The sequence below is a fragment of the Arachis hypogaea genome, chromosome 16, assembly GCF_003086295.3.
Source record: "Arachis hypogaea cultivar Tifrunner chromosome 16, arahy.Tifrunner.gnm2.J5K5, whole genome shotgun sequence".
Classification (NCBI taxonomy): domain Eukaryota; kingdom Viridiplantae; phylum Streptophyta; class Magnoliopsida; order Fabales; family Fabaceae; genus Arachis; species Arachis hypogaea.
In genome coordinates, this window is record NC_092051.1 from 80,163,855 (window position 1) to 80,174,874 (window position 11,020).

The 11,020-nt window shown below is 39.7% G+C and overlaps 1 non-coding gene across 1 annotated transcript; it reads left to right on the forward strand.

The window, feature by feature from the left end:
* The first annotated feature begins 8,766 nt into the window (after nucleotides 1–8,766).
* LOC112760110 (small nucleolar RNA R71) lies at nucleotides 8,767–8,870 on the forward strand. The gene has a single exon (XR_003180563.1). It is a non-coding gene; the product is annotated as a small nucleolar RNA R71 (small nucleolar RNA).
* Nucleotides 8,871–11,020: the final 2,150 nt, after the last annotated feature.

The window sequence follows — 11,020 nt, forward strand, 5'->3', positions numbered from 1 at the left end:
ACCTTTTGTGGAGGGTAGAAACGTGCCAGAAACTTGCCTTCCACCTCATCCCATGTGGTTAGACTCCCCCTTGGGAATGATTCCAGCCACTTAGCTGCCTTGTCCCTAAGTGAAAATGGGAACAAGAGCAGTTTATAGGCATCTTCCTGGACTCCATTGGACTTCACAGTGTCACAAATTCTCAGGAACTTTGTGAGATGTTGGTTTGGGTCTTCATTAGCACTTCCTCCAAAGGAACAATGATTTTCCACCAATGATATTAGCTGTGGCTTGAGCTCAAAATTGTTGGCCTGAATGGGTGGTTTCTGGATGCTACTACCACAATTCCCAGAGGTTGGGTTTATGTATGAACTAAGAACCCTCCTCTCAGGAATGGCATTGTTTCCATCAGCTCTCTCATGGTTGTGAACTTCTCTATCCATGTTGAGATCTAGAGCTTCCTCAAAATTGTCCTTAGATTCTCCTTCAGATTCCTCTTCTCCCACTACTCTCTTCCCTCTTGCTTCCCTTCTAAGTCTATGAAGGGTCCTTTCCGGTTCGGTATATGGAGGAGTTGATGTCTCTCCTCTCCTACCTGTCATACAAGAACACAGCTCAAACACAAACAAGTAAAATACTCTTGGTTAATGGAAGGGTATGGTTAGATCAATTGAGGAATTAAATCAAACAGTTAGTGAGTCAGTGAGTTAGTTGCATGAATTTAAAGGCATAAAGAAAGAAAGCATGTAACCAAGTGCAGAAATTAAAATTCAACAAGTAGCTAAAACAGAATTAACAAAGCAAGAGAAAATTGCTCAATCTAGTTAGCTTCCAATTTGAGAATTGTCAATCGAAAACCAATCCCCGGCAACGGCGCCATAAACTTGATGCACATAAACTAGTTATGCTACGATTTAGGAAATTGCACGATCGGCAAAATTCCTTCCGGCAAGTGCACCGGTTATCGTCGTCAAGTAAAAACTCACAATAGAGTGAGGTCGAATCCCACAAGGATTGGTTGAGTGAGCAATTCGGATTAGAAGTGTGTTCTAGTTGAGCGGAATCAAGAATTGAGATGATAATTGCGGAATGTAAAATTGGCGGGAAAAGTAAATGACAAGAAAATTAAATGGCTGAATCTTAAATTGCATGAATTAAAGAGCAGAATGTAAATTGCTGAAATTAAAAGGGAATGGGGATGATTGCAAGAATTGAATTGCAGAATGTAAAGAGAAAGTGGAAATCAGAAATGGGGAATTCATTGGGTTTAGGAGATATTGAAATCTCCGAATCAAAACATGTAAATCTCTTCCTCAACCAATGCATTCATTAAATTTTGCTTGGCAATCTTATATGATTGGATCCCAATTCCTTGGCTCACCAATGCTCTCTAAAAACAAACAAATTCCCAATCCCTTGGTTTAAATGTTCATAAGAAGAGATGATGCTTGATCACTGATTATACCACACAATTTCATGAACCACAATTTGGTAGGATTACATGTCACAATATCCATCCAAACCCCAATCCAATCCACTGTGAGAAAGCTTCTCTAGCATGAATCCTCCATTCCTTTCCCAAGGCTCCGAAGGATTCCAAATATGAGTAGTCTCTTTCCCAAGACAACTACTCAATGGAATTAGATCGAGAAGCTTTCTAACAAATTTCAAGAGAAAAGATTGAAGAAGAAGATAAACTATTATTGATTCATTGAATTACAATAGAGCTCCCTAACCCAATGAAAGGGGGTTTAGTGAATCATAGCTCTGAATTCAATTACAAAGAAAAGGAAACTAGCTAAAAGTGAAAGTAAAAGTCCCCTCTAACTTAACTTCTATCCTATTTATACACTTTCTATATTGAGCTTCAGTTGTGCTTCTTGGGCTTTGAGGCCTCTCCTTGCTTTTCTTTTGCCTTGGGTTTATGATCCATAATCTTGATGAGGTTGTTGATCCAAGTCCTGTAACATTTATTGAGCCAACTTAGTGATAATCAAATAATGACACATGACTCAATAAATTGAGATTTCAAACTCATCAATCCTTCAGGCCCAATCCCATAAACCATGATATTCAATTGGGTTTCATACCAAAGTAAGTTTAAGTTAATAATTGTGCTCAAAGACTAACTTAAATCACAATATTTTTGGCCCAGAAACCCTTTTCAAGAGTGGCGTTTAAGTTGTAGTTTAAGCTTAAACTGCAACTTAAACGCCAGACACTTCCAGTGAGGCCATTTGTAGAGGCACGTTTAAGCTTTAGTTAAGGTTAAACTGAAGCTTAAACGTGGAAATGGAAGAAGGTAGCCCTGGAGAGTAATGTAGTCGAACACGTTTAACCTCCAGTTTAAGGTTAAACTGGAGGTTAAACGTGGAAAGGGAATGAGGCATCCTGGAGGTCGAACACGTTTAACCTCCAGTTTGAGGTCAAACTGGAGGTTAAACGTGGAAAGGGGTGGAGGCATACTGGAGGTCGAACACGTTTAACCTCCAGTTTGAGGTCAAACTGGAGGTTAAACGTGGAAGCTTGGAATGGTGGCCCTGGAGGTGTCGAACACGTTTAACCTCCAGTTTGGGGTCAAACTGGAGGTTAAACGTGGAGGTGGAGAGAGCAACCCTGGAGTGAAAGAAAACGTCGAACACGTTTAAGCTCCAGTTTGAGTCAAACTGGAGCTTAAACGTGGAAGCTTGGAGAGAGCAACCCTGGAGTGGAGAAACTATCGAACACGTTTAAGCTCCAGTTTGAGTCAAACTGGAGCTTAAACGTGGAATGGCCCCTGGTACTCTTCCTGGTTCTGGCGTTTAACCTCCAGTTTGAGGTCAAACTGGAGGTTAAACGTGGAACTCCTCCCTGGGTGGCATACTCATTCTGGCGTTTAACCTCCAGTTTGAGGTCAAACTGGAGGTTAAACGTGGAGTGCTCCTTAAGTGAGGCTTTTCATTCTGGCGTTTAACCTCCAGTTTGAGGTCAAACTGGAGGTTAAACTTCAATCCCAGCATTACTTATCCTTCATGATTTTGGCGTTTAAGCTCCAGTTTAGGCTTAAACTGGAACTTAAACTCCACATGTGATATTCAAGCTTCCTTTATTGATTTTGTTGCTTCCTTGCTTAGCCTCTTCTTCCCTGAAATCATCCAAACAATTGCATCAAAGTCTTGCAAAATTCCATGAGAAATCTTTCATTCATAGCATTTAAGTAATATAACTAAAACTCATGGAATTTGCATCAAAATCATATTGTTTGGGATGGTTCATTACTTTGTTCTACATTTACCATTTTTGGTCACTTTAAGCTCAAGAAAATGCATAAAACAACTAAAACTAACAGAAAAATGCTAGTGAAACTAGCCTATGATGCCTTGGCATCACAACACCAAACTTAATACTTGCTTGTCCCTAAGCAAGTCCTGAGTTATTTGAGAAGAAAGTATGAACAGAAAGTAATTACATTGGCTATATTAGCAAGCATTTGAAGTTCATCAGAAGGGTTCTATGCAGAAAGTTGCAGCATCACTTTTTCATACTTATCAGGTAGGATTATCACTTTTTCATTGCATCCATCAAAAATTGCTATGGCCTCCTGTTATTCTTATGTCTTTGGCACTTTTCTTTTGTTTTTCTTTTCTTTTTCTTGGAGCTTCTTTTGCTCCTTGTTTGCTTAGTGTCATGTGTTGCACAAGCCTTTGGCATTTTCTTTTTCTTATCAGTGCACTACACATATCCACCTTAGGCATTTTAGTTCACATTTCTTCTTGAGACATTGGTGCCCAGCACCTCTTTGTGTGACTAAATGTTTTGTGTTTAGGTTGCTCTTGATAATGGACTTTTGGTTGATAATCCCGGGTTAGTTAACCCAAGTTACCAAGTGTTGAAACACTCCTCAGAACCTATTCATCCAAGCATATCCTTAATACAAAAACACCACAGGCATTTGTCTCAGAAGTTCAAACCATTGGTGCCTAGCTTATTTTCTCAATTTTTTTTGCTTTTTGGTTGCCTTTTTCCGTGGCTTTTTCTTCTCCTTTTTCTTTCTTTTTCATGGCCAAAGACATTTATTCATCAAGATCCATAGACAATTTTTACTTCTACATAAAAAATGATAATTCTACACTCTAATTTTTGTGATGTGACTAAACAATCAAGCATGCATACCACCACTTAATTCTACTTGATTTGTCACTAATTTAGCCAAGTTACTTTTGTTCAAACTTTTCTTTTATTTTTGAAACAGAACAAGCATGGCACGCACTTGTTTAAGAAGGTGAAGTTATATCCAAACATCTAGGCATTCACTTTATTCAAAGCAATTAACAAACAGACATACTAAAACAAACTACACATTCCAAAAAGATTCAACATTTACAGTTTAAACCAGAACACGCATGCTTTTGTTTGGCCTTTTTAAAGAATTATCAAGGAATAATACCACCTTGTGAAATTCCTTGTTTTCTCTTTGTTGACAGGAAACACTTTGATTTCTCCTTCTTCTTCCTAAATGTTGCTTTTCCATATACTAGTTGGTAAGGCGACATTCCAATTGGTGTTTTGAAAGCTGTCCTATATGCCCAAAGAGCATCATCTAGCTTAATCGACCAGTCATTCCTTGAAGTTCCCACAGTCTTTTCCAGGATTCTTTTGAGTTCTCTGTTAGATATTTCGGCTTGCCCACTTGTCTGTGGATGGTATGGTGTGGCTACCCTGTGTTTGACTCCATATTTTAGAAGCAATGCCTCTAATGGTTTGTTGCAGAAGTGGCTTCCTCCATCACTGATGATTGCTCTTGGAACCCCAAAACGGCAAAAAATGTGTTTTCTGAGGAAGTTCATGACTACCTTATTATCATTGGTTGGAGTTGCTATTGCTTCAACCCATTTGGAGACATAGTCTACTGCCACAAGAATGTAATTGTTTGAGTATGAGGAGGGAAATGGTCCCATGAAATCTATCCCCCACACATCAAACAATTCAAGTTCCAGAATGAATTGTTGTGGCATTTCATTTCTTCTTGGCAAGTTCCCAGCTTTCTGGCATTCATGGCAGTGCTTCACTAATTCTTTTGCATCTTTGAAGATAGTGGGCCAATAAAAACCACACTGCAACACCTTAGCTGCTGTTCTTTCTCCTGCAAAGTGCCCTCCATAAGTGGAGCCATGGCAGTCCCATAAAACTTCCCTTCCTTCTTCCTTGGATATGCATCTTCTGAGTATGCCATCGGAACATTTTTTGAACAAGTATGGTTCGTCCCAGATGAAGTATTTGGCATCATTTACCAATTTCTTCCTTTGATGTTTGTTAAATTCCAAAGGTAAACTCCCAGTGGCCTTGAAATTTGCTATGTCTGCAAACCAGGGTGCTTTGTGAATTACCATGAGTTGTTCATCAGGAAAGCACTCATTTACATGTGTGCTTTGTGTGCTTCCTTCTTCACATGGTATCCTTGATAAATGATCTGCCACCTTGTTTTCTACACCCTTCTTGTCTTTGATTTCAATGTCAAATTCCTGCAACAAAAGAACCCATCTAATAAGTCTTGGTTTAGATTCTTGTTTAGCAAGTAAATATTTTAAAGCTGAATGATCAGTGAAGACAATGACTTTAGATCCAATGAGATAAGATCTAAATTTGTCAAATGCAAAGACTATTGCCAAGAGTTCTTTTTCAGTGGTTGTGTAATTCTTTTGGTTAGCATTCAAGACTTTACTGGCATAATAAATCACATGCACCAAATTGTTTTTCCTTTGTCCTAACACGGCCCCAATAGCAAGGTCTGATGCATCACACATCAGTTCAAAAGGTAAGTTCCAATCAGGTGGGGCAATGATAGGTGCAGAGGAAAGTTTTTGCTTCAAAAGATCATAGGCTAGCATGCAATTTTTATCAAATACAAAGGGTGTATCAGAGACGAGCAAGTTACTCAAAGGTTTTGCTATTTTAGAAAAGTCTCTAATAAACCTTCTGTAAAAACCAGCGTGTCCCAAAAAGCTTCTAACTGCCTTGACATTACTAGGTGGAGGTAGTTTTTCAATGATTTCCACCTTAGCTCTGTCCACCTCCATGCCTCTATTAGAGATTTTGTGGCCAAGGACTATTCCTTCTGTGACCATGAAATGACACTTTTCCCAGTTTAATACTAGGTTAGTCTCTTGGCACCTCTTAAGCACCAAGGCAAGGTGGTGTAGGCAGCTGGGAAAAGAATCCCCAAACACAGAAAAATCGTCCATGAAGACCTCAATAAATTTTTCAATCATGTCCGAAAAGATGGACAGCATGCGTCTTTGGAAAGTGGCAGGTGCATTGCACAACCCAAAGGGCATGCGTCTATAAGCAAAAACTCCATATGGACAAACAAATGATGTTTTCTCTTGATCACTAGGATCAACTACTATTTGGTTGTAGCCCGAATATCCATCCAAGAAGCAATAGTAAGCATGTCCGGCAAGCCTTTCAAGCATCTGATCCATGAATGGGAGTGGGAAATGATCTTTTCTGGTGGCTTCATTAAGTTTCCTGTAGTCTATGCACATCCTCCATCCAGTAACGGTTCTTGTGGGTATGAGTTCGTTCTTCTCATTTGGAACCACAGTTATGCCACCTTTCTTGGGCACTACATGGATGGGACTAACCCATGGGCTATCAGAAATGGGGTAGATTACCCCTGCCTGCCATAACTTCCTCACTTCCTTTTGTACCACTTCTTTCATGACGGGATTCAATCTTCTTTGAGCTTGAATGGAGGGTCTAGCATCTTCTTCTAACAAGATTTTATGCATGCATATGGATGAACTTATCCCCTTCAAATCAGCTAGGGTCCATCCAATGGCATCTTGATGAGTTTGCAGCACCTTGATCAATTCTTCTTCTTGTTCTTGGCTCAAGGCCGAGCTAATGATAACAGGGTGACTCTCATCACTACCCAAGTATGCATACTTGAGATTAGGGGGCAATGCTTTGAGCTCAGGTTTTGGTGCTTCCTTTTCTTCTTTCACTTTCTCTGGCCTGCTTAGCATAGTTGTGTCATCATCCTTGATATCACTAACTTCAATATCCTTGGTGAACTCCTCCTCTGCCACTTCCTTTATTGTTTCCTCAAAAGTTTCTTGTACTGCAATGTCCACTACATCAACCCTCATGCATTCCCTTAGTGATTCTGATGGATAGCTCATTGCCTTGAATACATTAAACACCAATTTCTCATCATGGAGTCTAAGGGTGAGTTCACCCTTTTGTACATCTATGATGGCTCCAGCAGTAGCTAGGAAGGGTCTTCCCAGAATTATTGAAGCTTTGGCTTCTTCCTCCATATCTAACACCACAAAATCAGCAGGAAATATAAATTCTCCCACTTTCACCAACAAATCCTCAACTATCCCATGAGAGAATTTAAAAGTTCGATCTGCCAATTGGAGGGCCATTCTTGTTGGTTTGGCTTCTTCAATCTTCATTCTTCTCATCATTGTTAGCGACATCAAATTGATGCTGGCCCCTAAATCACACAAGGCCTTCTCCACCATGACTTCTCCTATAATACAGGGGATTTGGAAACTGCCTGGGTCCTTCAATTTCTGAGGCAATTTGTGCTGAATGATGGCACTGCATTCTTCAGTTAACAACACAGTTTCCTCATTTCTCCAGCTTCTCTTCTTGGTCATTAATTCTTTTAAGAATTTTGCATAGAGTGGCATTTGCTCTATTGCCTCAGCAAAGGGAATGTTGATTTGAAGCTTCTTGAAAATCTCCAAGAACCTGGAGAATTGGCCATCCTTTTCACTTTTCATCAAACGTTGAGGATAAGGTGCTTTAGGTGTATAAGGCTTCAAGACCTCTTTTTCTTTTTCTTTTGTTGCAAACGGTGTAACAGATTGTCCTTGTTCTTTGTCTTTCACATTTTCCTTTGCTTCATCCTCTGTGGTTTCCCTTGAAATCTCCTTTAGATTCTTTCCACTTCTGAGTGTTATGGCCTTACATTCCTCCCTTGCAATAGCCTTGGCAGCATGAGAACTGCTTGTCCCAGGGGCTTGCTTAGTCAAATACAAAATTTGATTTTCTAGCTTCTGGATGGCAGCTCCTTGGTTTTGCAAGTTAGAATTTACTTCTTCCTTAAAAGCCTTCAATTCAATTATGTCTTGGCTCATGGTTGCAAGCATTCCTTCCATCCGGTTTAATTGATCTTGAAATTGTTGGTTCGGATTAGGTTGGGTATGTTGATTATTTTGGCCGTGATATGATGATTGGGGGTAAGTGTTTTGTGTGGCTTGGTATGATCTTTGGTTGGAGTTTTGGTATGAGGAATTGTTTTGTTGGTTGTGGTTGTAAGGTTTGTGGTTTTGTGGTTGGGTTTGTTGGTTTCCCCACCCAAAGTTTGGGTGGTTTCTCCAGCCTGGGTTGTAAGTGTTGGAGTGTGGATCATATGATTGCCTTTGTTGGTTTCCCACATAATTGGCCTCTTCCCAATCACCTCCTTCAATGCCTTCTTCCTCTTGATCTTGTGTGTGTATTGCAGCCACTTGCTTTGTTTCTAATTGCCTGGTAAGCTCTGCTAGTTGCTTGGCAAACACCTTGTTTTGGGCTAGAATTGTATCCACATGGTTCAGCTCCATGACTCCCTTAGTGTTGTGCCTTTCTGATGCATAGTAGTACTCATTCTCAGCCACTGTCTCGATCACTTCAATGGCTTCTTCCACGGTCTTTTTCTTGTTCAATGAACCTCCTGATGAATGGTCTACAGCCTTCCTTGATTCATAAGAGAGCCCATCATAGAAGATGTGCAATTGCACCCAATCATGGAACATGTTTGGTGGGCATTTCCTTGTCAAGTCCTTGAATCTCTCCCATGCCTCGTAGAGAGTTTCACCATCTTGTTGTCTAAAAGTCTGGACCTCAGATCGAAGCCTATTGACCTTTTGTGGAGGGTAGAAACGTGCCAGAAACTTGCCTTCCACCTCATCCCATGTGGTTAGACTCCCCCTTGGGAATGATTCCAGCCACTTAGCTGCCTTGTCCCTAAGTGAAAATGGGAACAAGAACAGTTTATAGGCATCTTCCTGGACTCCATTGGACTTCACAGTGTCACAAATTCTCAGGAACTTTGTGAGATGTTGGTTTGGGTCTTCATTAGCACTTCCTCCAAAGGAACAATGATTTTCCACCAATGATATTAGCTGTGGCTTGAGCTCAAAATTGTTGGCCTGAATGGGTGGTTTCTGGATGCTACTACCACAATTCCCAGAGGTTGGGTTTATGTATGAACTAAGAACCCTCCTCTCAGGAATGGCATTGTTTCCATCAGCTCTCTCATGGTTGTGAACTTCTCTATCCATGTTGAGATCTAGAGCTTCCTCAAAATTGTCCTCAGATTCTCCTTCAGATTCCTCTTCTCCCACTACTCTCTTCCCTCTTGCTTCCCTTCTAAGTCTATGAAGGGTCCTTTCCGGTTCGGTATATGGAGGAGTTGATGTCTCTCCTCTCCTACCTGTCATACAAGAACACAGCTCAAACACAAACAAGTAAAATACTCTTGGTTAATGGAAGGGTATGGTTAGATCAATTGAGGAATTAAATCAAACAGTTAGTGAGTCAGTGAGTTAGTTGCATGAATTTAAAGGCATAAAGAAAGAAAGCATGTAACCAAGTGCAGAAATTAAAATTCAACAAGTAGCTAAAACAGAATTAACAAAGCAAGAGAAAATTGCTCAATCTAGTTAGCTTCCAATTTGAGAATTGTCAATCGAAAACCAATCCCCGGCAACGGCGCCATAAACTTGATGCACATAAACTAGTTATGCTACGATTTAGGAAATTGCACGATCGGCAAAATTCCTTCCGGCAAGTGCACCGGTTATCGTCGTCAAGTAAAAACTCACAATAGAGTGAGGTCGAATCCCACAAGGATTGGTTGAGTGAGCAATTCGGATTAGAAGTGTGTTCTAGTTGAGCGGAATCAAGAATTGAGATGATAATTGCGGAATGTAAAATTGGCGGGAAAAGTAAATGACAAGAAAATTAAATGGCTGAATCTTAAATTGCATGAATTAAAGAGCAGAATGTAAATTGCTGAAATTAAAAGGGAATGGGGATGATTGCAAGAATTGAATTGCAGAATGTAAAGAGAAAGTGGAAATCAGAAATGGGGAATTCATTGGGTTTAGGAGATATTGAAATCTCCGAATCAAAACATGTAAATCTCTTCCTCAACCAATGCATTCATTAAATTTTGCTTGGCAATCTTATATGATTGGATCCCAATTCCTTGGCTCACCAATGCTCTCTAAAAACAAACAAATTCCCAATCCCTTGGTTTAAATGTTCATAAGAAGAGATGATGCTTGATCACTGATTATACCACACAATTTCATGAACCACAATTTGGTAGGATTACATGTCACAATATCCATCCAAACCCCAATCCAATCCACTGTGAGAAAGCTTCTCTAGCATGAATCCTCCATTCCTTTCCCAAGGCTCCGAAGGATTCCAAATATGAGTAGTCTCTTTCCCAAGACAACTACTCAATGGAATTAGATCGAGAAGCTTTCTAACAAATTTCAAGAGAAAAGATTGAAGAAGAAGATAAACTATTATTGATTCATTGAATTACAATAGAGCTCCCTAACCCAATGAAAGGGGGTTTAGTGAATCATAGCTCTGAATTCAATTACAAAGAAAAGGAAACTAGCTAAAAGTGAAAGTAAAAGTCCCCTCTAACTTAACTTCTATCCTATTTATACACTTTCTATATTGAGCTTCAGTTGTGCTTCTTGGGCTTTGAGGCCTCTCCTTGCTTTTCTTTTGCCTTGGGTTTATGATCCATAATCTTGATGAGGTTGTTGATCCAAGTCCTGTAACATTTATTGAGCCAACTTAGTGATAATCAAATAATGACACATGACTCAATAAATTGAGATTTCAAACTCATCAATCCTTCAGGCCCAATCCCATAAACCATGATATTCAATTGGGTTTCATACCAAAGTAAGTTTAAGTTAATAATTGTGCTCAAAGACTAACTTAAATCACAATATTTTTGGCCCAGAAACCCTTTTCA